This window comes from Pongo abelii, chromosome 12 (assembly GCF_028885655.2).
Source record: "Pongo abelii isolate AG06213 chromosome 12, NHGRI_mPonAbe1-v2.0_pri, whole genome shotgun sequence".
In the NCBI taxonomy this organism is placed as follows: domain Eukaryota; kingdom Metazoa; phylum Chordata; class Mammalia; order Primates; family Hominidae; genus Pongo; species Pongo abelii.
Window position 1 is genome coordinate 29,542,453 of NC_071997.2, and position 25,986 is coordinate 29,568,438.

Here is a 25,986-nt window from a genome sequence, read left to right on the forward strand (position 1 = left end):
ATTTTTCCCATTAAAAAGCAAGAACAACAGAAATCAAATCAAAGAACAACAGAAAAGTGCTATTGACAGGAAAAGCCTCACCTAGACCACGTCTCGTTTTTTAGAATTGATGCAGATAGCTGTGTGAAATGTCGGAATCAGTAGTGTTTGGCAGGGGAGGAGTGACAAAGAGGACTTCCTCTAAGTGTCCTCATTCTCCAGAATCCAGGAAGGGTTGAGGCTAACAAATGAGTTGCCAGTTAACCCCATGGGACCCCAAAATCACAAATACTAAACCTGAGGCTCTGTTCTCTGTTGCATACATGTGCACCTGCACAAACACACCCCAGCTTCAGTTCACCCAAAGAAGTAAATTACCCACTGATTGTTTTTAAAGCAATTTAAAAATTTTGAAATAGTTATAGATTCAAGTTCAGAATAACACAGAGACACCTTTATCCAGTTTTCTCCTGTGGTAATGTTTTGCAATACTACAGCACAATACCATAACCAGAATATTCACATTGATAAAAATCCACTGATTTTAGATTGCTCCAGTTTTACTGGTACTTGTGTGTGTGTGTGTGTGCCTGTGTGCATGCACGTGAGTGCATGTGTGTATTCTACTCAATTTTATCACATATGTAAGGGTGTGTGTGTTTATGCACACCACCACAGTCAAAATACAGAACAGTTCACTCACCACTGGGATCCCCCTGTTGATGTTTTATAGCCACACACTTCCTTCCCCAGACTCCTGTCTGTCCCTAGTCTCTGGCAACCACTCATCTGTTTTCCACTTCTATAATTTTTACTTCAATTAAATTACATAAATTGAATTATGTAATATGTACCTTTGTGGAACATCTTGTCATATGCTTATTCGCCATCTGAATATTTCCTTTGGTTAGGTGTCTGTTTGGGCCTTTTGCCCATTTTTAAATTGAGTTGTGTGTTTTTTCGCTGTTGAGTTTTAGGGGTTCTTTGCATGTTTTTGATAACAGTCCTTTATCAGATGTGTCTCTTGCAAATGTTGTTCCCATTCTGTGGCTTGTCTTCTCATTCTCTTGATTCTATTGAGTTTTAAGATACTACCCCCTTCATTGGATATGTGGCTTGGAAATATTTCCTCCCTGTCTGTAGCTTGCCTTTATATCTTCTTCATAGAATTTTTCATAGAGGAGTTTTTAATTTTGATGAGGTCCAAATTATCAATTGAATTGTGCTTTTGGTGTCAAGCCTAAGAATTGTTTGCCTGGCCCTAAGTCCCAAAGAATTTCTCTTTAATGTAAAAGGCAACCAAAGGAGTGCCCTGAAAGGTGGAAAGAGGAAGGTGAACTGGTTGGAAACTAAGGAGTGGAGGAATACCATGGCAGCATGGCTATGCTGTGTGTACAACCTTCCACCCACTTGAAGAAAGAGACTCACATCTGTGATTCCCAACACCAAATTTGCAATAGGAAGTGGCCCAGGAAGGCTCATTCCTCTGCTGGAAGAAACAAGAGTTCCCTGGACAATGCCAAGAGGGATGGGTCGTGAGATCCACTGGCAAAAATCTACAAGGGAAGTATTCTCCTTTTCTGCAGGCTTGAGACCTTTCTCCTCTACTGAGAGACACCAGAAGCTTGGCAGTACTGGCAAGGGGGTTTTGCCATGGGAAGCTCCGTCTTCTCTGTCTTCTAGTCTCCATGGATGTGAGATTCCTCTCTCCCACCCAGAGACATGGGTGGCAGGGGGGCCCCAGCAAGAGGGATCCTGCCCAGGAAGCGCTCTTTATTTCCAAGGCATAGAAGGGTCCCTTTCCACCTTTAGACGCACCAGCCTAGGGAAATTCTTCATGTCCCCTCAGGTAGCACCAGGAGGGTCCAGTGGGAGCCTCAGCAGCTCCAGAAAAACCAGGAAGGCCAAAGTAGTACCACAAAGGCTGTGAAAATGAAATTAGCATTGCACCCACAGCTCACAAAACTAGCATGCAAACAAAACCTAAAAAGATAATCTCCAAACATAATAGCCAGGCTGTTCAGGATATAATGTAAAAAGTTACCCATTGTACCAAGAATCAGGAAAATCACAACTTGAAAGAAAAAAGACCATCAATGGATGCCAATACTGACACGAATCAGATGTTGAAAGCATTTAACAAGTATTTAAAAGTAGTCACTGTAAAACTGCTTTAACAATGAATTACAAATTCTGTTGACACAAATGGAAAAATTAAAATCTCAGAAAATAAATAGAAGGTATAAAAAAGAAACAATCAGAAATTATAGAACTGAAAAATCCAATAACTGAAAAATTTTAAAGCTATTCCATGGGCTCAATAGTACAGTGGAGCTGAGTGAGGCTAGAACTGATAAACTTGAGGAAGGACTCATAGGCTTCACCCAATCTGAACAACAGAGAGAAAATAAACTGAAAAACAAAAGAACAGAGCTTCAGGGACCTTTGTGAAAATAACAACAAAAAAATCCAACATTTGTAACATCAGGGTCCCAGAGGATTCTGTGACTGAAAGAGAATTCAAAGAAAGAATGGCTGAAAACTTCTCAAATTTGGCAAAAACACATAAACCTACAAATTCAAGAAGTTGAGCAAATCCCAAACAGGATACAGCCAAAATAATCCATGCCAAGACACATCATATTAAAGTTCTGAAAACATAAAGACCAAAAAGAATTCATAAAAGCAGCCAGAGGATAATGACACATTACCTATGGGGAAACACCAGTTTGCGTGACAGTGGATTTCTGTTCCTCTGAAACCCTGGAGACCAGAAGAAAGTGACACATTTTTCAAGCTCTGAAAGGAAAAAAAAATACCTGCCAGCCACAAATTCTACATCTGGCAAAACTATCCTTCAGGAATAAATAGTAAATAAACCTATTGTCAGATGACAGGACACCAAAAGATTGTGCAGTTAACAGACCTAATTTCAGAGAATGGCTAGAGCAAGTTTTCAAAAAGAAGGGTAATGATGAAAGAAAGAATCTTGAGCATCAGGAAGCAAATACAATGGAAAGAGAACATATATGGGTATATACAATAGGCTATCCTATTCCTTATGGGTGTCATCAATCATATTTGATTAAGGGAATAAAAATTACAAGACCAGTTCTCACTTGAGTCAATGAGGGGAAGGTAAAGGGGCCTCAATGGCAGTAAGATTTTCACATGCCACTTGCAGTGGTAAAATGTTGATAGTAGTAGACAGCAATAAGTCACATAGGTTCACTATAATACCCAGAGCAACCACTGAACAGGCTATTCAAAGAGATACACTCAAACACATTATAAACACAGCAAGATGGAATTCTAAAACTTGTGTAAGTAATCTATAGGTACAAAAAGAAACAGAAATGAGAATCATAGGAAAGTTACAAGAAACAGAAAATAAAATGGCAGGCTTAAGCTCTAACATATCAATAATTACCTTACATGTAAGCAGTCTAAATATACTAATTAAAAGGCAGAGATTGGTTTAGTAGATTAAAAAACGTGTCTCAACTATACGTTGCTTTTAATAAATTATTTCAAATTCAATGACGGGTACATTGAAAGCAAAAGTATAGAAAAAGATAGATGCAAGCAATAATACAAAAACAGAGGTAGCTGTATTAATATATGATTAAGTGGATCTCAAAGCAAAGAAAATTACTTGGGACAAACAGGGATGTTACATAATAATAAAAGAATCAATCCACTAGGAAAAATAACAATCCTAAATGTGTGCACACCAAGTAACGGAGCCTCAAAATCCATGAAGCAAAACTAATAAAACTGAAAGGAAAAATAAACAATTCCACAGTTGTAGTTGGATATTTCATCAGCTTCCTCTCAGCAACTGATAGAATTTCCAGAAAGAAAATTAGCTAGAAGAGAGAAGATCTAAACAATGCAATTAGCCAATAGGATCTAATTGATACAAATAGAACATTCCACCCCACAACAACAGAATATCAATTTTTTTCAAGGGCGTTCTGAAAACATACACTATCCTGGACCATAAAACAAACCTTAAAAATTTAAAGAGATTTGGCCAGGTGCAGTGGCTCACACCTGTAATCCCAGCACTTTGGGAGGCCGAGGTGGGTGGATCAAAAGGTCAAGAGATCGAGACCATCCTGGCCAATATGGTGAAATCCCATCTCTACTAAAAATACAAAAAATTAGCTGGGCGTGGTGGTGCGCGCCTGTAGTCCTGGCTACTCAGGAGGCTGAGGCAGGAGGATCGCTTGAACATGGGAGGTGGAGGTTGCAGTGAGCCAAGATCGTGCCACTGCACTCCAGCCTGGCGACAGAGCTAGACTCCAACTCAAAAAAAAAAAAAAAAAAAAAAGAAAGAAAGAAAAAAGTAAAGGGATTCAAATCATACAGATTATGTTCTCTGACGATAATAAAATCAAACCAGAACTCAGTAAGGTAAGGAAGTCAGGAAAATCTCTAAACACTTGTAAATTAAACAACACACTTCTAAATAATCCATTGGTCAAGAAGTAAGTTCCAAAGGAAATTTTAAAATATACACAGAACTGTGTAAAAATAAATAAATAAAAGTTTTGGAAAATAAAAGTTTTTATAATGTGGACTTATAAAATAATTTAAATATATTTTATTATGTGATTTAAATATTGGATTGTCAATACACAGCTTGTCATCTTTTAAATCAAAATTGCAGAATGCTGCTTTGACTTCCACAGTTTTAAGAGGTTATAGAATACTACATATTCCTTTATAAAAATGGCCTAATTTATTGAGAAGAGCCTATCTCTTATTTCACATATCCCAGGGACGTGATGGCGGGCAGTGAGCATGTGGTTGGGGTATAGGCCATGTTGCTCCTTTTCCTCTGCTCAGCTTTTAAAAGTCAGGGCCTTCCTCTTCTCCATTCACACTCTCTCCCCAAGGTCTCCTCCAGTTCCACAGCTTTAAATGCTGCCATGTGTCAACAAGTCTCCATTAGATGACTTTGGCTCTGGACTCCAGAGGCACTCATCCAACTGCAAGCTTGACGTGTCCTCCTGGATGGGCATCTCACCCACCCACAGCAGGGCTCTCCATTTCACCTCAAACCTGTATCTCCCTCATTTAGCCAGTCATTCAAGCTAGAATCCTGGCAGCCATCCTAGATTCCTCCTTTTTCCTTACATCCGTTTCATATCCATAGCACATATCAGCAAGTCTGCGGCCCCCACTGCTGTCCATTCCTCTCCTCTCCACCTCCCTCCATCCCTTCCAGCCAAACTGCCTGATACTGTTTGGCTCTGAGTCCCCACCCAAATCTCATCTTGAATTTTACTCCCATAATTTCCACGTGTTGTGGGAGGGACCCAATGGGAGATAATTGAATCATGGGGGTGGTTTTCCCCAAACTGTTCTGGTGGTAGTAAGTCTCACGAGATCTGATGGTTGGATAAGGGGAAACCCGTCTTGCCTGGCTCTCATTCTCTTTTTGCCTGTCCCCATCTATGTAGGATGTGGCTTGCTCCTACTTGCCTTCTGCCATAATTGTGAGGCCTCCCCAGACAAGTGGAACTGTGAGTCCAGTTAAACCTCTTTCTTTTGTAAATTGCCCAGTCTCGGGTATGTCTTTATCAGCAGCGTGAAAACAGACTAATACACCGCCATCTTTCTGGTCTCCAGGAACGCAGCAGCCTCCCACCTGCCCTCCTTGCTGCTGCTCTCCTCCCCCTGCAATCCACCCTCCACACAGAAGGAAACCTTTTAAAACATGTAAAGCAGATGACGCTACTCCCTGCTTACAAATTTCCAGTAGCTTCCCATCACACTTAACACTTGTTTATTCATTGATTGTATTTCCTTCACCAAGAATGTGTATTCCATCAGAGCTGATTCCTTTCTGTCTGGGTCACTCCAGTCCTCTCAGGACCTGGCCCTTAATGAGAGATTCCATAAGTATTTGTTGAATAAACAAATAAATAAACGGGGTTTGAGGAGGGCAGCAGCAGCCAGGATCATGAAACAAACTATTTTGGGAATCTGTATCAATGTACAATGAGATGACTGTTAGTCACATATATAATCTGATCACCATAATGTAAAAATAATGTGTGTACAGAAAGTGCCTGGAAATTAATAAAAATGTCAACAACGTTTTCTTTAGATGGTGGGCTTATGAGTGATTTTCTTTTGTCTTTCCTCTAAAATTGTATTCTCTAGGATTAGCATGAATATGTGGCCAGGCATGGTGGCTCACATCTGTAATCTCAGCACTTTGGGAGGCTGAGAAAGGAGGATTGAGGCCAGGAGCTTGAGACCAGCTTGGGCATCATCCCTGTCTCTACAAAGAAAAAAAAAAAGTGGCATAAATAATTTTATGATGGAGAGAACTTAATGAGCTTTTTTCCCCCCTAAGTTACTTATTGGGGTTTTCCCCAGGCTGAATTATTCCAGTGTCTTTTAACTATTTCATTTCCTTACTTCTTAATCATCTTCTGGGCCCTTTGCAACAGAATCTCTCTCACTCATCACAACCCTCAACAAGTTTTCATTCATACTTTAGTCCACAATATTCTGCAGGTTTGAATATTCAAGGAAAAGAATTTTTCTTTTCATAGACGGTGTCATGGAGCAAATGTGCTCAAAAGTAATAATAAAGAACTGATTTTAGGAATGTCTCCTAAAGAGAGCTGGGAAGGTTCTGATGGGATATAAAAATACTGGTAATTAATTTTTAAATGAATACCTAAGAAATCCTAACGAGCCTCGCATGTTTCCTCTTTTTATAAGTGGGGTTGAATGAGTTATGTTATTCACACTCTTGAAGTGTGAATCTTAAAGTAGGCTTAATTGTGTTTAGGCTGAGTACTATGAAAGCAACATGGTACTCAAAAACTAATCTAGGGAAATTAAAGAAACATATGTAGTGCTACAAATGTGAGCATTTTTCTTAAAAAAATAAATCAGATATCATTGCCAGGTACATGAGTATACATAGCCTTGCCCTCCATCAGGCAGTGACCCCAGTGAAGGTGGTGACATATTAATTTCAGAAATACGTGTCTGAGAGGAGAAACACAGAACATGTTTTATGAGCAGCTCCACTCAGGGGCAGAGGTCCAAGCTGGCTTTGGGGTGGTCTTGTGGCCACCTGGACAAGTCAGGTTTCTTGCCAGTTCTGGAACTGGCTCATTTCCAGGTATCATTAGATGAGGTTAAAATAGAAAGGGTGGGAGGAAGCGCAGGTCAAGTTGTCTGGGGAATCCAAACAGAGTGGACCCCCATGAACACGAGAGCCAATCAGATCCAGGGTGGAGTCAGAACCTATCCACCCAGCAACTTCCTTCTCATGGCCATCGGCACCTGCCATACGTGAGGTCTATTGGAGACCAGCCAGCATATGCCCCATGATGCGACGAGAAATAGCTCAACAGGCCAGAGTGGAAAATGATTAAAGACTGAGGTGGTGCAGGCCAGCAGGGCCGAGGTTCATTTCTCACTGTTGGTCCTGCAAATTTTACCTGATATGAGGCATCACCCTTGGAGTGATTGTAGAGGTGGCTGCCTGATTGGTTGGAGAAGACACCTGCTTGTGAAACAGAATTGTTCTTCAGTGCTCTCATCCAGTTAATATCATCCCTGTTGTATCAAGGCAGCCAGAAAATGTCTTGGTTATGAGTTTTGAATATGGTCACAGACACGTAGCTGGGCTAATAGAGGCACGTGATGGTACCGCTTGTCTGAAAGTCACTTTCTCTCCACTCTGAACTTTAGGGTGTGAATTTGCCACTTATTGCCTTCTGGCTATGTTTTGCTAACTAAAACATCGACTAAAAATGTGTGGATACTTCCCATGTATATGTGCATTAAGGCGTGAGAAGAGTCAAGAAGCAGTGACTGGCCAGGAAGAGGAAATGAGGGCTAATCAAGATGTGCTCATTAAACTGCAATGACATATTGTTCCATTTATCAAATTGACCAACGTAAAAATGGGCTGATGAAGTTCAGCATTGGTGAGGGTATAGGAAGTAAATGGGCACCCAGGTATATTGTTGGTGCAAGTGTAAATCAGTACACCTTCTTGGCTTGCAACCTAGCAATATCTACTGAAATGTTTAAAGTTCTAATCTTTTAACTCTGTATTTCTACTTCTAACATTTAAGCCTCTAAAGCCTCAAGAATGTTCCTTGGGGCTTTGTTTAAAGACTTTAAAGTATTAAAAACGTAAAAGTAACCCAAATGAACTCTGAAGAGGAAGATTAAATAAATGTTGGTACAACTGAACGATGAAATACCGCACACATCTTAAGAATGGGTTAGACCTTCAGGTCCCTACTGACATGTAAAGTGAAACACGCAAGCTCCGAACAGCATTTGTGGTATGAGTCCGCATCCAAAGTAATCAACAGCAGCAGTAAGAGGGTTAGTATCAGTGTGAAAAAAGAAGACAGAGAATTATGCACCAATTTTTGGCAGCATGTCCCTAGAAATGAGATTACGTACATTCTTGTAAGGTTTGGAATTTTGCATAACTTTGCACCATGTCATCAGAAGAAAAAGGCAGGGCCCATCTTAGTGTAGGCTGAAACACATTTCCATTCAATGGCTATCTGGAGGTGTTATTTATGAAATTTGTAAACATGTGGGCATTCAAAGTGATATTTCATAGAGGCTCTAAGAGACAAATTTCCCACGTGAACAAACAAACGAAGGTATGGGGAAGTCTATGTGGCAAAGTTTATTTAGATCCTCGAATCAAGAGTTGCAATTGGTTATGTGTATTTGAACAACTAATTTGTAAGTTTCCCAGAGTCCTGGTTTTCTCATCTGCAACGTGTGGTTGGGCAAGGCAACCTTCTTAAGGACTTCTCCAGTTGAAATGGGCTCAGGCTGCAGGTAAGTGGAATTTAGGTAAATGATACGCTTAGCAATGGAAGGTGCTGCTCATGTCTGCTAGGACGAGTGCCCGAGAGCTAGCAGACCTCAAAGTCAGCTAAACAGACTTTCCCAGCTGAATGTAGCTAGGTGGCCTTTTCCCCTTCAGCACTTTCTCTCCTTCATCCCAGGTGGTCTGCTTCCCCATCTCTAGTTGACTGAAGAAAATTAAAGAGAAAGAGAGAGAGAGCAAGACTGAGACGGAGAGTGTAAAGAAAATCAAATGTAATAGGAAGAAGAAAAGATGAATGGTGTGCGAACTGGGTCAGATAGGAGGGAGAGCAGTTAAAGATGAGTTACTGGAGGTGCAAGTCACACTAACAAAACTTTGAAAAACAAACGAAGGCCTGGCGAGGCGATGACTAACACAGCTATAGATCCGGGCATGGCAGGCCGTCCCAGAGGGCTGGCTCTACAATGTGGCCATTGATCCAGCCCAGGTGTGCACAGCCTTGGCCACTCTCATTTCCCCTTCCTGCCCACAGCCTCCCCGCTGCTCAGGAAGCTGTGCAGCCCTAGCTGTGCATGCAGAACTCAACCACGGGTCAGGAGCCTGGGGAGCTGGGGGCTCCAGGCCCTGTTCTCACTGTAAGAGCAGCTTTTGTGGCAAAGGCATGTTCACAGCCGCAGAGTCTTCTGAGGCATTGCAGAGCTTACGCCTTTACTGCCAGTCGGGGCTGGGCCCAGGGAGAATGATGAAGTCGTCGAGGATATTAGAACCACCATAACGTATTTCCTGGGCATTTTGTGGCCTTACCTGCAGGTAGGTATGACGATAAGCACATCAAGCAGACGGGGAGGTCAGGTGACTTGTCCAAGTCACCCAGCCAGAAGTAACAGAGCCAAGACTCAAACCCAGGTCCACTCGATTTCTCTTGCTCTGATATTGCTGCCTTTGGTTTTTGCCTTTGGATCTTTCCAGACCTATCTCCCACCCCTTGCTCCATCCCATGAGTGTGCCCCATGGCTTTCTTGCATGCTGCGAGCCTTCCAGTCAGAAAGATGGACCTGGCAGTAAAGGTGTGGACACACCTTAACACATGGAGGTTAAGAGCCACGACGGTCGGGAGCTCACTGGAAACGGCTTATCGCTGCCTCTCCTGGGCGTAACTGCAATCTGGGTGAGATCCCAGGAGACCAAGCCAACTTTAAGATGCAAAGGGACAAGTCTCTAAGGGTTTTCAGAAATTGGTGGGTGAAAGATAGGGAAAGAGCCCGGAGGGGCAGGGAGGAGAGGAGTGGGGGGAGAACGAGAGGCCTTCCTCAGTCTCTCAATGTATCAGAGTCAGCTATTGCCACAGCTGTTATGAATTGAAGTGTGGCCCCCAAAATTCACAGATTGAAGTCCTAACCCCTGTACCTCAGAATGTGACCACATTTGGAAATAGGCCTATTGAGATCACACTGGATTAGGATGGGCCCCTAATCCGTATGACTTTATACAAAGGGGAAATTTGGACACAGACCCACATACAGAGGGAATGCCGTGTGAACATGAAGACTGCTACCTACAAGCCAAAGAGAAGGGCCTGGAGCAGATTCTCCATCACAGCCCTCAGAAGGACACCTGCTGATGCCTTGGTCTCGGGCTTCCAGCCTGCAGAGCTGTAAGAGAACACCTCTCTGTAGTTTATGTTGCTCAGTTTGTGGTACTTTGTAAAGGCAGCCTTAGCAAATGAATGCAATAGCTCATTTTCAAAGTCCTTCTCAGATAAACCTATGCCGTGGACAACAGTTCTCAGGTGTAAGAGAACTGTTAGGGCAAGATTCTAGATGGCTTCAGCCTTTCTAGAATTATTTCTAATTATTACACAATATAATAAGCAAGGGCAGAGTTAGTGATTTCAGCTCAAAATCACCATGGCTTTTCTGTGACATTTCCGTCACTTCTCAGGAAACCTTCCAAGAACCATCCATGGAGAGCGGTGTTGTGCGTCCTGTAGGAAATACTTGTCTTTACTGACAGATTTCAAATAAGCACACAAACAAACACCTTAGGGAGATGATACTCAAAGCACAAGGTCCCAAACTATTAGATGATAATTAGACTGAATGCATATTGATTACACTTAACCATGTTTTAGTCTTCTATATAATTGCCAATTGGAAAATCTATGCATCTGACAAAATGATCTAACTTTTCCACTTAGCATTCTTACATTTTCATATCATACTGGGAAAGAATGTATCTGTAGAATATAGGCTTCAAAACAAATGGAATCAAACAAAGATGTTCTTTGTTTAAGGAACATATCCTAAATTAGGGCCATGAGAACATGCACAGTTTTGTGGCAATTTTGCAAAACATGGTTTACTTTGATGACATGATAAAACCCCGCACTCTATCCACAGACATTTCTGATTTTTCTGTAATCAGATATGCATTTTGCTGGGTGGAAGTATAAACACAAATTCCTTTCTGTATGTTTTCTCATGTAACCCAGCAGCCAGCAGGTGGTGAGAAGGACATGAGCTTACCAAAGGTGAGGCTTGTGTTTCATTTGCTTTGTGCAGCACTAACATGGTATAGTGTGTCACACACATAGATGCTGAATATTTCATTCATTCATTCAACAAACGCTTACTGCCCTCCCGTTACTGCGTTCAGCACTCGATGGTGAGGAATCCCACTGGGTAGACAAGCAACTCCTAGGAGGAAAGGAATGCAGCGCTATCTTCCCTCTCTAGGTAGACGTAGTCTAGATATGCGAAACTTCATAGCTTCACTTAAGATTATGGGAGGCAAAACTCAACAGGTCCGTTTTCTATTTGTTCTCTGGGGGCGTGGAAGATCTGAGTTGATGACAACTGTAAACGGTCAGGTCTTGTTGGGCCTCTCCTAAAATCCTTAGCCCTGAGACAGAGAGGAAAGCTGTCGTACAGACTGTTTTTTCTAGTTTACTGCTTTTGACTAAAATAATAACATTCACTCTGACATAATGACTGCACCAATTAGACTTAATTAGACTTAGGCGAAAAAAACACCCCCACACACAGACACAAAACAAAAAAACAAAACAAAACGAAACTCTATGGAATAAATGTAGTGGTGGGAAGGGAGACCTCCCCAGGAGTCCCTGCAGTCATTATCTACCATCTCCCCGGGGCCGGGTGACAGGTGCAGTGCAGGGCAGACATCCACTGGGGGCATGAGCGTCATGGAGCCATGGGCCTCCCCTCCCACAACCTCCTCCCTAGATGTGTCACCTCCTTTCTTACGATGCACTCCAACACTACCTGCTGGGGAAGGGGGTGGGTGTCCAACAGGGAGAGCTGACCAGCAGGGCTCCAGGCAGCAGGAAAGGCTGAAGCCATCTAGCATCTCACTTTGAGTGGAAGCCCCTGAGGGCAGGGCCTCTTCCACCCAGCTGTGCCGTAGCACATATACACTCAATGAAAGAAGGGCTGGATTCAATTCCAAGGACATTAAAACCCTTCTTATAACAGTCCTGGTCCTTTCTTGGGGTATCTGTATAGAAAAGGAGTTCCTCCAATACAACCCCTGAGAGTGTGTATGGGAAACCTAGAGTGAGGTGTAGGGCTGTTGTCACAATTTCTTGGGGGCACTGAGTTACACATCAAAAGACAAGGGCAACTTTAAAGACAAACTAAAATGGAGGTTGTACAGAAAGTAATTTTGAATAATTGTTTAAAAAATACAAATGTCACTGCAGTATGGCCAACAGACACAAGTATTTATTCTGTTTTGTTTTTTAATTGAAACTGTCAGCAAAGTTAAAAAATCCTTTTTCTCCCTGGCCACTGCCTAAAGGCTGAATGAGGCCCGCCCTGCATCCACTGCAGATGCTCGCAGAGCGGCAGCCCCTCCCTGGGGATGTGATTAGCATCCCAGGGTCCTTAAAGAGAGGGAGACGTGAGGAGCTGATTAGGATTCAGATCAGCAGCCAGGCCCAGGCTGTCTGGAGCTGACATCGCCAGGTAAATAAAAGGGCATTCACTGCAGCCTGAGCATGTTCTTAGGTCCCGCGGTGGAGAAGTGCAGAGGTGCACCCATGGGAGGCAAATGTCTGCAGCCCCCAGACACACAGGGATGCTTTGTGCACAAGATGTTTCATTATTTCACGTCACTTAGCACCCCCTCCTAACTCTAACATCCTTAGCCCTCAAGCATTGGCCAGTGTGGACCTAGCATTGGGTGGGGACTGATCACAGCCAGGGCCTGCTTCTCTGTTCCCCCATCATTTCCTCGGCGACACCCCTCTGTATGGGAACACTGTCCACTGGTCAGTAATGACCTGTATCAAACAACAGCAAAGCCATTGGCTCTGTGGCTTTAAATGAATTAACTAAATGACCTCTCAATAATGGCTAACCGTTATTGACTTCTTTCTCTGTGCCAGGGAAGTGCTTAATATTCATTATTTCACAGCAACCCTACTAGGTTGTTACCCTCCTTGTTATACAGGTAAGAAAACTGAGACAGAGAGTGTTGGTGCCAAAGGTCACACAAGCAGTACACAAGGTAGCCGGGGCTCAAATCTGTTTTTTCTTATCTCCGGAGCCTAAGCCTTGACTCCTTCACACTGTCACAGCTGACAAAGCCCCTTGTTTTCCTCCCCTCCAAGGGTCAGCATGGTCCATCAGGTTGTGCAAAGTGATTCCTCAATCTCATACAAATTCTCTTTTCCTTGGGTATCAACCCAGCTTTATCTAAAAGCCCATCTTCCAGTTAGCTTGCAGGGACTGAGGGGCTGTGGTACACGGGAGTTCAGGGCCTGTCCTGGGAATGTCTATCTGCGTTAAAGACTAAACCCTGCTGCATAAATCTTGTCCAGGAAAAGAAAAGAACCTCGGTTTTGCAGGGGTCGAGTTACTCCAGCTGCTGGGACCCCCTGCTCACACTCCCGGAGATCAGAGGGGAGCCAGGCCAATTTGATTCTTAGCCCAGGGAGGCCTGTTTTAAGTGAATCTTCTCGGGTTTCCAAGGAGGGCAGGTTGGCTGGGGAGCTGGGAGCGCTGGGCCCCAGGGATAAATTCTGCACTGTGTGGCTCCTTAGAGAAGCTTCAGGCTGCAGGCTGGATAGCCAGCCAGGCTCTTTTCTCCCGCAGGTAAGAGAGAGGTCCTCTGTCTCCCCATGTGTTATCAATAGTCTGCTCAGGCTACCGCCTGCCTGCCCAGGTGGGAAGACGGGCAAGCACGGTTCTTTTCCTACAGAGTGAGAGTTAGAAGAGGCAAGGGATGCCCTCCCCTCTCCACCCGGGTTATCTGAGGGAGACATTGACAGAGCTGAGAGCCCACAATGCGATGTCTGGGTCCTCATCCTGGCGTCAGGTAGGGGCGGGGGACTCAGCCCCAGCTCAGCCTGGAGGCTGCCGTCACTACTCTGTCTTTCCTGCAATGTAATCAGATTTAATAAAACATGAATATTGTATAATAAATACTGCCTTTTCATAAATCTGCCTGTGACATCAAGTGGCATGCTAGAAAATATTATGAAATATGTCTCGAAATCTATTACAGCCTCCTCTGAGCATTTTATATAAATCTTTACCTGTAAGAACAGTTCAGGGATAGAATCTGGACTCCACGGAAGACCAGAGACTTTTCTCCGTGGCAGTGACATATTATTAGCATAACATTTTAAAAAATGCAAACTAGCCACTGGAGTTCCCAAGGGCTGCACCACCTTCCTAAGAAATACATGTTTTCCATTCACACAAACAATTGCTGCCCTGGTCCTCGGCCCTGCGCCGTGCTAGCCCCATCATCGGCAGCAACCCAGTTCCTGGGGTCAACGGTGTCCCCTCCTACCAACTCCTGATGGCTGGCTTCCTCCTCACTCCGCCCATCCTTCTGAGAGGAGCCAGTCTGTGCCATGCACCTCCCATCCTCCACCATGGCCCTCTTGTCTTTAGTGACCAGTGAGTGATGTGCAGAGCTAGTTCATCGCACAGGCATCCAGCAGGCATCCTCCCTCACACAAGCCCATCTTTATTCTCTAATCTCTTCCTCCTTCTCATTCTCTTGCAACTCAAAGGAGTTTCTCCAGGAAACTCTCTGTCCATTTTCCATCCCTCTCTTCCTTCTGTTTGGGAGCTAAATACTAACCAAACTCAGGGGCAAACAATGTGGATGTGGTGTTGGTGATCAAAGCGTATTGAGGAAAAGCACACGCCCGTGTTTTTCTGGGGAGGTCAATGCAATGATGCTCCCGGGCCTTCCATTTCTAAAGCTCTGGAAGAGACCCAGAAGCACCTTTCAGTCTCAGCGCTGTCTCTAACGACCTCATTCCATTTCTCCAAGGAAGCCTGCTTTCCTCAAGCACCAGCATCCACAATGAACATTAAACATACTATTCTACTCCAGATGATTCCTTTTCTGTTGACTTTCAACGCAAGAGCCTTGATGTTTTTCCCAGGGCAGTTTACTCAGAAGGGGTCTCAAGTTGTTTGTGGACTTGACTACAAGCTACACTAGTCATTGTTTATTCATAACACTCTTTCTATGGAGAATTGTGGTCTAAACACTGACCCGTTCCCCATGGTGGTCCGTGCTTGTGTGGATGACATCTCTTGTAACTCAACCCAGCTTCTGCAGCCTCACCACTGGGGCAGGAACCAGGTCCCATCTGGTGGCAATCAGCTTCACCCCGGAGTGAAGAACCGACAGTACCCTGCCTCAGGACCTCCCTGTGATGCCCAGGTGTGGGGCACCTGAAACTGCTTCACATCCCTGTCACCTGGGAATGCAGCAGAGTTCATACCCTGGGAGGAGCCCCTTGACCTGGGAGGCATGAGCGGGGAGTCAATGTGCTCCCTGGTTTCTCAATTGGCAGGTTCAGAAGATTCTTGAGAGCATCTATGACCCGTTGTGGTGCCCAATTCCATAATGCCTCTCCTCCCTGCCCTCTCTCCTACCCCTCACTCCTACTCTTGGGGATTGCATCCCTGGATAAACGTCAATCCCATCAGCCCTTGTCTCGGGATGTACTTTAGGGGAAATCAGGCTGAGACAGGGTGTTTCTATGCATTTTCTGCTATATGCTTATAGCCATGGAGAACCAGGCAGGAATGTGGCTTCTCAGAGCAGTGCTCCATAAGTGTGGAAGTTGCTTCATTTGGGTCCTCTGGGCGCTTGAAATAGAACTATATTCATGACGAACCCCAGAAGAGTTTTAATTAACGTGAGTGTCCCTAAAGACAATGGAAGGAATAGTTAGTGTCTTTGCTCTAGAATGAAGACAAAAGACAGTTTGTCATCCAGTTGACTTCAACATAACATAAAGTCAGCTGTAGGTAACACAGAATGCTTCTGATATTAATGTTCAATTCCTCACACCAGCAAACATGAGAGCATCATTCACTGCACGTGGAAAAGGTGCTGTGTCTGTCCTGAGCTGGTCCAGACCACCTGTATTTCTCGTTGCGTGGGTCTGCCTTTCCTCCTCTCTAGATTTTACTTATCTTGCAAAGCTTGTGTTGGGATGTCATTTCTAGGATCGGGTTTAGGCTGAGCCCCAGGGGTTTTATTGGCGGGACTGTGGAGAAGGCTTGATCCCCTGCAGTACTCTCTGGAAAGTACCTTCCTCCGTTCGGAATCCCTGATCTGGTGCCCCTTGCAGCCTGCACAGCTCTGGACTCTTGCTGTGGATCTCACAGCCTCTGCTGCCAAAACTAGAGAGGAGGTTCATCCTCTGTCTCTTTGTAGAGAAGAGTCATTTGCTGACTGGGTGCTAGCTGAAAAGGGACTCCCCACAGAGCAAGAACAGCTGTCCCCTTGCTTCATGCACTCAAATTCCCTCCGTCGGGCTGCGCTGGGGATGCACGGTCAGCCACCTCCTGCCTAATGTGGTGTGGGCTGCCCAGGAGATGAGGCAGCTGTCTGAGGTGGGTGATGTGTGCTCAGACCTCCAGGAACAGGCGAATGAGGCCTCATGGAAAGAACGTGAGGTGGCGGTGGAGGGGAACAAGAGTGGGGAAATCCCTCCAGGCGGCCTCCTGCACCCCCAGGCTCTGGAGACAGCCTTCACTGGACGCTGGAATATCAGATGGGGTGAAGACAGAAAAAGCTGTGCTGGCCTGGCCCTCCCACAAACACTCCAGTTTCACGGGCTGAAGAGGGTAAATTGTGAATTCTGTTTCTTCAGGAATAGAGAAACCCAGATGCCAAGACCCGGAGGAGGCAGGAGGCTATGCTACTGTCTCCCCCACTTCTGGAAAGCACTATGTCGGGTTTCCTCACCCCCAAAGGACAGGCCTGGCTTGGGCTCTCTGGAAGACACTGGCTGAAGGCCGGAGGGGGTGGCCTGGCTGTTTCAAAGCAGGAGAAGCAGGATGTGGCCCCAGAGTGCCACCTGGAGGCAGAGGCGGTCTAAACACGCAGAGAGATGCAGGCGCCGGTGCCCCAGGGACAGAACATTCCTATCTGGACAGGGTCTGTCCTGCCCTCTGTCCCCACCTTCATTCATCTGCTCTGAGGAGGCCTGGGAGACCCCAACCTCACACCTTCAGCCTTGGACAGGGTCCAGCGGGGCCAGGGCCCTTCACCCGCGAGGGCCCAGGGACCACCTAGATGCAAGGAGAGCCCAGCAGGCCCTGTGCTCTGTCAACTCTTTCTGAACTTTTGTTTTCAGTTCTTTTCCTCACAGTCTTACCAAATGTTTCCCAGCCCCACACATTCTTAGACCTCAAGGAGGAGATGCTTATTTTTATGAACTAAATCAGCACAGAGTAAGTAGGAAATCTCTATTTCTTAACTCGAATCTTATGATCTCCCTTGGTTCTTCTTTTGAGGAATCTACATTGTATCCAGCTACATGCTTGTGTTGTTAGTTCCCCAGCATAATCATGGCCAGCTCAGAAAACATGATTGTGAATCCCTGGTTCCTAAAGTGTTCTCAGGTGCTTTCTAAATACGATAGGTCCTGTCCCCAGGAGAAATTTAATGCACCCATCTCCAAACTAACTTAAATACAGTTTCAAAACGTTGATAAATCATTCCTCTCCCCAGTTCATCTGTGGATGGATTAAAAGTCTCTCTCTGAGGCGGGCATGGTGGATCATGCCTGTAAACCCACCACATTGGGAGGCCGAGGCAGCCAGATCATTTGAGGTCAGGAGTTCGAGAACTGCCTGGCCGACATCTGACTGTAACTGTGTAAGAAGCCCTGAGTGGGAACCACCTATATAAGCCCAGGCAACCAACAGAATTGTGAGAAATAATAATAAATTATTGCTTTAAACCACTGAGTTTTAGAATGATTTGTTACACCACTACAGGTAACTGGATAAAGGTAGTTCCCACTCAGGGCTTCTCACACAGTTACAGTTAGAGAGTGGCTGGGGCTGGAACCATTAAAGGCTTCCTTACTCACTCGCCTGGGTTCTGCTAGGGTGGCAGGAACAGCAGGGAACTGGTTGGGTATCCCTCTCTCCACGCTGCCTTTCCATGAGGCTAGCTTGAACTGAATTGCTATTGGGTTTTCAGTTAACTGAGGGAAGGAACAAGGAAGGATTTGCAGGGGGATCAAAACTAATTTAGGCTGTATCCCAGGGTGGCTCCCTCATCACAGCCTTGCTGGTCATTTGTCTGGTCATATCCTTCCTTGAGCTCTCTAAAAGAAATACCTTCACGTTTTAGGAAAGGTGAAATGCTGTCTCTACTAAAAATACAAAAAAAAAAAAAAATTAGCCAGGCATGGTGGCATGCACCAGTAGTCCCAGCGACTTGGGAGGCTGAGACGGGAATTTCTTGAACCTGGGAGGTGGAGGTTGCAGTGAGCCAAGATCGCATCACTGCACTCCACCTTGGGTGACAGAGCGAGACTCCGTCTCAAAAAAAAAAAAAAAATCTCTCTGTCCTATGCCCGAGGATGAGGTACTGCAGCTGGTCCTGAGGAGCTGGTTCTAAGATGGTTTAAAAGTCATATTCTCTGAAGGAGGTCTGAGGGTGCAGTCTTGGCCTTTGTACATGCTGTTCCTCCACTTGGAATTCTTTTCCACTCCTTTATTCAGTTATCTATAGCGGTAGAACAAATTATTCTAAAACTCAGTGGTTTAAAGCATAACTTACTATTATTTCTCACAATTCTGTTGGTTGACTGGGCTTATATAGGTGGTTCCCACTCAGGGTTTCTCCCGCAGTTATAGTCAGAGGGTGGCTGGGGTTGCAACCATCAAAGCCTTCCTTACTCATTTGCCTGGGCTCTGCTGGGGTGGCAGGAAAAACAGGGGACCAGTTGGGTATCTCTCTCTCCATGCTGCCTTTCCACGAGGCTAGCTTGGGCTTCCTCGCAGCATGGTGGTCTCGGATAGCTGTACTCCTTACACAGCCTCTGGTTTCCCCCGGGCATGTTTTCTGAAAGGTCTGAGCAGAAGCTCAAGGCTTCTCATGACTCAGCCTCAGAAGACCCAGAAAGTCACTTTTACTTCATTCTACATGCAAGGCTAGGGCCAGCCCAGAGTCCAGGGGAAGAGGACTAGGAATTTGACTCTTGCAGAGAATGGAGGAGCAAAGAATGTGTGACCTTTAATGTGTGTCTTTAATCTTGTGACCATCTTTAAGCTACACACCCTGTTTCTCTGGCCAAGCACTGTTACGTACTTTGGGTTTCATATTAAATGCCATTTTCCTAGGAGGCTCTTTCCTGAGCCACTAGACTAAGATAATTTCTCCATTTTGTATGTGCTTCTATAGAGCTCTGATACACCCACACACACACACGTAGGTTTTTCATACTTTCACACTTGTTTAATATCCATCTTCCCCATAGACTACAAATCCCACAGGGCAAAGGCCATGTTTTTTAGTCTTTTACTCACTGCTGGTTCCAGGCATTTATACAGTACCTGGCTCAGTGTTCTGAATTGAACTGAACTGCTATTGGGTTTTTGGTTAACTGAGGGAAGGAACAAGGAAGGATTTGCAGCGGGGGGTCAAAACTAATTTAGGCTGTATCCCAGTGTGGCTCCCTCATCTCAGCCTTGATGCTCATTTCTCTGGTCATATCCTTCACTGAGCTCTCTAAATGAAAGGCCTTCATGTTTTAGGAGCCTGCTGGTCATATGGGCTGACCCCTGTAGACTGGGAGGACTCCAGCTGTGGGGTGGGAAAGATCCTAGGGGTAGTCCCCTCTGCCAGGGCTAAAAGGAACTCCAGTCCCCCAGGCAGAACATGGCAGTAGAGGTGCTAGCACAGTCAAGAGGTAGCCAGTCATCCAGCCCCGCTGTCAGGCCAAGAGGCTCCACAGAGGCTGCAGGTGTCCCAACAGCTGGGCAGAGCATGGAGACAGGAAATTCCCAGCAGACCCTCTTCAGAAACTGAGTCTCAAGGGGTCTTGGGGAACTTGGTCAGCAGATGGCGTGGCTTCATCTGTCAGCTGGCGGGTCAGCTCAGCGGGACTCCGGTCTTTAGAAGGGAGGCTCAAGTCTTTACTCTGTACCAAGACAGAGATGCGGGCCAGGAAACAAGACATGCAACCATTTTCCTTCATCAAGGGGTGAGGTGGTGCTTGGCATGAGGCAGAACTGGGCTCTGTCAATGCCACGCATCAGGAGGAACCCCTTTTCTGTTTCGATCCCTCCTGTTCATGTGTGGTGCCCGTTAGATCTGGCGTATACTTTTGTCCTCCAGTGTCTGAGGACATGGAGAACCCATCTCCTCATTTTCCCCCTTGTGGTTGGATGGGATCATGCACCCAGTTCTCGTTGAGACCAAGATGCTGAGGTTACCGTTTTCTTTGTGGGACCAAAAAAAGAGCTCTAATTCGGCTTGAAGTGTGTGTGTTTGTGCGTGTGTGTGAGAGAGGGCAGGTGTGTAATGGAGAGTGTGTCGGTGTGTCCATGTGTGAGAGTGTGTATATGAGTGATTGTGTGTGTGTGATAGTGGTGTGTGAACTTGGGAGCATCTGTGGTGCATAACTGTGTGTGGATGTGCAAATGTGAGTGTGTACATGTGTTAATGTGTGTATGCGTGTGTGACTAAGGCGTGTGAGTGTGGTGCGTGAGCTTGGGGGTGTGAGTGTTGAAATGTGTGTAAGTGTGTACACGTGTGTGAGCACAACAGTGTGTGTGAGTTTGGGGTGGGCACAGGCCACAGCCAGTCTCTCTTGGGGCGTTAGATCTCTGCAACCCAAGCACCCCAAGTCGCTCTCCTTCCTCACTCCATCCTGAGCTTCCCAGCTGATTGCCTCTGCTCCGAACTCCCACGGGGAAAGCAGCGTCTCTAGGACCAGAGGCTCCGAGCATGGCACAGCGCCAAGTCTCGTCTCTTGCCACCTCCTGAGAACCTGGGTGCAGCACAAAACAGTAAAATATTTTCCTCTTCTGTCATCACTAACTAGAGTTCCACAAGTTCCCAGATCGCCGTGTTAGCTCTTCACCATAATTAGCAATTTTCTGATATCATACTAACACTCCTTAATTCTTCCCTCAGAGACAAAGCAAATCCGTGGGATGCCGAGGGCACTTGGATAACTTCCGCTTGGGAGAGAAGCCCAAACTCCACGTCCTGGAGACCTGAAGTGTGGCTGCCAGTGGACACCCAGCTGAGGGATGAGTAGGTGGGCCTCAGTGGTGGCTGTGGGGTCCTTGGACACTGCTCACCACTGGCCTCCAGAAGCACTGGAGGCTTTGGGGACCTGCTAGTCCTCCAGCCCTAAATGCGGCCCTGGAATGATGAAGGGAAGTTTGCCATCTCCATCCTCCTCAAGCTGCCTGTGCACCCCAGTAGCACCCACCCTCTCTGTGCTCCCGTCTGCACCCCATGTCCTGGCGCCTGCTTTGTGTTGCACCGGATGACAGGAACCAGTGCCCTGACTGTGACTTGCTTCTCCCCTCAGGGACATACAAGCACTTTCACAGCAAGCCTACTTTTCAGCCCTTCTGCAGGCAGGGCCTCCTGCAGGGATGCTGGATGCAGAGGCAGGACGAGGATGCAGGGCCTGGGTCCGGGTGCGGCTCCTCTCACACCTGGTACAGGTGGCCACTCTCCCTGCAGGGCACCTAGGCTCCCTGGGGAGAATGAGAAAGGGGAACTGAGAGTTCATTGTTACGTGGGGTATGCCACAAACCCCCAAAGACCCATCGGGTGAAAAGAAGAAAAACAACCGCAAAGCTATTTTCACCTGAGGCGGTCTCATGGCTGAAGCAGATGCCTGGATTACTCAATCCAGGCAGGGTCTCCTGCCTGGATTACTCAATCCAGGCAGGGTCTCCTGCCTGGATTACTCAAATAATGACCCGGTGTGTCCTCCTTCCACCAGTGAGAAAGTCCCTTCTCAGTGGAAAGTTATGGGTTGAGGTCTTTTACCTGGGGCCTCCTTTTTTTGTTTAAGATGGTAGTTTAAAAAAAATAGTTTTTTTTTTTTTAGAGAAGTGTTAGTTTCCAGCAAAATTGAGAGGAAAGTACAGAGGTTTCCCACGTCCCCCCTGCCCGAGCACATGCACAGCCTCCCCATCTACTCACATCCCCCATCGGTTATCCATTTGTGACAACTGATGAACCCCCATGGGTACATCATCATCACCCAAAGCTCAGTGTTAGCATTAGGGTTCATTCTTGGTGTTGTACATTCTATGGGTGTGGAGAGCAGGTAATGACATGCGTCCACCATTTTAACAGAACAGTTTGCCTGCCCTAAAATCCCCCATGCTCCTGCTGTTCATCTGTCCTTTCCTCCAATCCCAGGCAACCACTGATCTTTTTACTGTCTGCATTGTTTTGTCCTTCCCATAATGCCACATAATTGGAAGCATTTACATTTCCTCCATTTCACTTCATAGCTTGGTACCTCAGTTGTTTTTAGTGTTGAATAATATTCCATTGTCTGGATATATCCTTATTTATTTATTTATTTATTTTCTTTGATGCAGTCTCAGTCTGTCGCCCAGGCTGGAGTGCAGTGGCGGGATCTCAGCTCACTGCAACTACCGCCTTCCGGGCTCAAGCTATTCTCCTGCCTCAGCCTCCTGAGTAGCTGGGATTACAGGTGCCCATCAACACGCCTGGCTAATTTTTGTATTTTTAGTAAAGATGGGATTTCATCATGTTGGCCAGGCTGGTCTCGAACTCCTGACCTCAAGTGATTCGCCCGCCTTGGCCTCTCAAACTGACCTCAAGTGATTTGCCCACCTCGGCCTCCCAAAGGGCTGGGATTACAGGCGTGAGCCACCATGCCCGGCCGGGATGTATCAGTTTATTTATCCCTTCACCTACTGAAGGACATCTTGATTACTTCCAAGTTTTGGCAATGATAAACACAGCTGCTATAAACATGTGTGCCCAGGTTTCTGTGCAGACATTAGTTTTCGGTTCATCTGCACAAATACCAAGGAGCATGATTGCTGGATTGTGTGGTAAGGGGATGTTTAGTTTTGAAGGAAACCATCAAGCTGTTTTTCACAGTTTGCCTATTTTGCTTCCCAACAGCAATGAATGAGAGTTCCTATTGCTCCACGTCCTCATCACATTTGCTGCTATCTGTGCCCTGGATTTGGGCCATTCTGATAGGTGTGTAGTATCCAGTAACTGTGTCTCATTGTTGTTTTAATTTGCATTTCTCTGATGACATATGATGTGGAATACCTTTTCATCTGCTCATTTGCCATCTATATATCTTCTTTGAGGCATCTGCTCAGATCTTTGCCTTTGGCCTTTTGTTATCTCTAAAACACAGAGGGAGGTGCAGGCTGTGTTAAGAAGGCATGTCTGGGCAGGCGGGCGCCTTTGCCTCTCCCTGCTGCCCCTGCACAGGATTTCTCCAGGCTCTCTTGTCACCCAATTCTATTTGGTTGGGGCCACATTTACCAGGGATCCCCACTATCCCGAAACTCCTCTTGAACACATTGTCTGTCCAGGAGGGGCCTGTTGAACTGCAGTTTATGTTCTATAGGTTCAGGCAGCTGCTGCTAAAGTGACAAGGTGACTCTCTGACCTCGTTTGCTGAGATAGTCGCGGATGACACCTCTTATCCTGACTTAATGGTTACAACTCCCACCCCACCAAAGTGTCTCAGTTTGGACAATAACCACAGTTATTATCCTTGGGAAAGGACATTTGGGCTCTGACATCTGGCCTGGCTGAATCACCTCCTCCCTGTTGGAGGGGGTCAGGGATCAGGGTTGCTTCCCTGAAGCTCTGGAAAGGCCAGTGAAGGTGAGGGAGGTGTGAGAGTAGAAACTGCTGCGAAGAGCAGATTCCTCTGTCCATGGACAGGGACCTCAAAGGCTTTCACTTCACATCCATCTCTATGAATGTCAGTGGTCACCAAGGTCCTGAAGCCTTCCTGAATTTCTTCCTGCATTTCTCCAATCAAGCAATTCTCTTTCTTTGAGTCCTCAAGTCCACACTGAGCTTCTTTCTCCTCCCTTAGCACATTCCTTCTCCCGAGAGACAGCCTAACATGCACCAGCTCTGTGAACTTGGGCCTCAGTTTCCCCATATGCAAAATGAGGAGGGTCATGATGCCTGTCTCATAGAGTCATGAAGAGGATAAAGTGAATGAATACGTGTAATGTGCTGGGAAGAGCTTCGGACACATGGAAATGTTCGCTATCATTTTAAGCACTGAATCTTATCTTCCCTCAAGATTGTAAGCATCTTTCCTTTAAAAGAGCAAAGTTCAAAGTTATGTGTTGAGTAATGACCACATGCCAGGTGCTTTCACACCCACATCAATGCTCCTGACTCCAAGAGCTGGCGGTCACTGGCTCCAGTTCACAGGGTGGAGAGGAGGTTCAGAGAGGTGAACTAATGGGCCCAGGTCACACAGCAGAGCAGTGAAAAGATCATGGATGGCTTAAAATACTGGCCCTTCCTTCACCCTCCTTCAGCCTCTTTCTCTCTCTCTCTCTCTCTCACACACACACACACACACACACACACTCCCTTCATAAAAATCTCACAATGGCAAGTGTCTTATACGAGACACACAGAGGAGAAGGTCCTGTGAAGACGGAGGCAGAGATCGGACCATCACAGCCACAAGTCAAGGAAGGCCGACAACCACCAGAAGCTGGAAGGGGTAAGAGCAGCTTCCCCGCGCTGTTTCTAGAGGGCGCACGCCCCTGCCAGTACCTTGATTTTGGACTTCTGGCTTCCACAGTTGTGAGATAATACACTTCCGTTGTTTTACGTCAACATTTTGTGTAATCTGTCTTGGCTGCCACAGAAAGTGAATAGAAATAGTTTTCCATCAGTGCAACCTGGTGATGCATGTGTTCACTTTGAAAACACGTCATTTTCACCTGCAAAGGTTTTAGGTTCCTAAAAGGGACTGTGCAGAGGGATCGCTGCAACTGAAGTCAACATTTGGCCCCATTCTGTTAGAACACCTGCAAGAGGAGGCTCAGGTGCTGACTGAACAAATCCTCTGGCTCTTGGGGTGATCCATGCCTTTACCAAATGCCTCCTTTGTTGGGGTCATTCTGCTGGGAAGACATTCCCATTGGAAGATACTGGACCTTTCCTTTACCATGTCAGGCATGACACTCCTACGTTAAACAACTGTCCATACCAAAGGCATGACAGGCAATTCATAGAAGAAAGCAGGATGATCAATGGGCTATGAAAGGATCCTCAGCTGTGGCTGGGCGCAGTGGCTCACCTCTGTAATCCCAGCACTTTGGGAGGCCAAGGCAAGAGGATCACTTGAGCCCAGGTGTTTGAGACTGGCATGGGAAACGTGGCAGAACCCCATCTCTATAAAAACTTAGCTGGGTATGGTGGCATGTGCCTGGAGTTCCAGCTACTCAGGAGGTGGGAAGATCATCTAAGCCCAGAAGGTTGAGGCTGCAGTGAGCCACCATCGCACCCCTGCACTCCAGCCTGGGTGACAGAGTGAGACCCTGTCAAAAAAAAAAAAAAAAAAAAAAATCCTCAGCTGTGCTAGAATCAGAAGGCAAATAAAAACCACAGTGAGACACCTTTCAATTACATCAGATCACCTGAAATCAAAAGTGTTTCACAACAGCACTGGTAAACAATGTTTTTTGTTTGTTTGTTTTTTGAGATGAAGTCTTGCTCTGTTACCCAGGCTGGAGTGCAGCGGCACCATCATGGCTCACTGCAACCTCTGCCTCCCAGGTTCAAGCAATTCTCCTGCTGCAGCCTCCCGAGTAGCTGGGATTACAGGTGCGCACCACCACACCTGGCTA

General features: G+C 46.0%; 1 long non-coding RNA gene across 1 annotated transcript in view; it reads left to right on the plus strand.

The window, feature by feature from the left end:
- The window catches only part of LOC103889554 (uncharacterized), a 43,000-nt gene extending 17,318 nt beyond the window's left edge, over positions 1–25,682 (plus strand). Inside the window, exons 2-3 of the long non-coding RNA XR_653929.3 lie at positions 21,266–21,392; positions 23,261–25,682. This is a non-coding gene — a long non-coding RNA (uncharacterized LOC103889554). The remainder of the gene's footprint in view (positions 1–21,265; positions 21,393–23,260) is intronic.
- Positions 25,683–25,986: the final 304 nt, after the last annotated feature.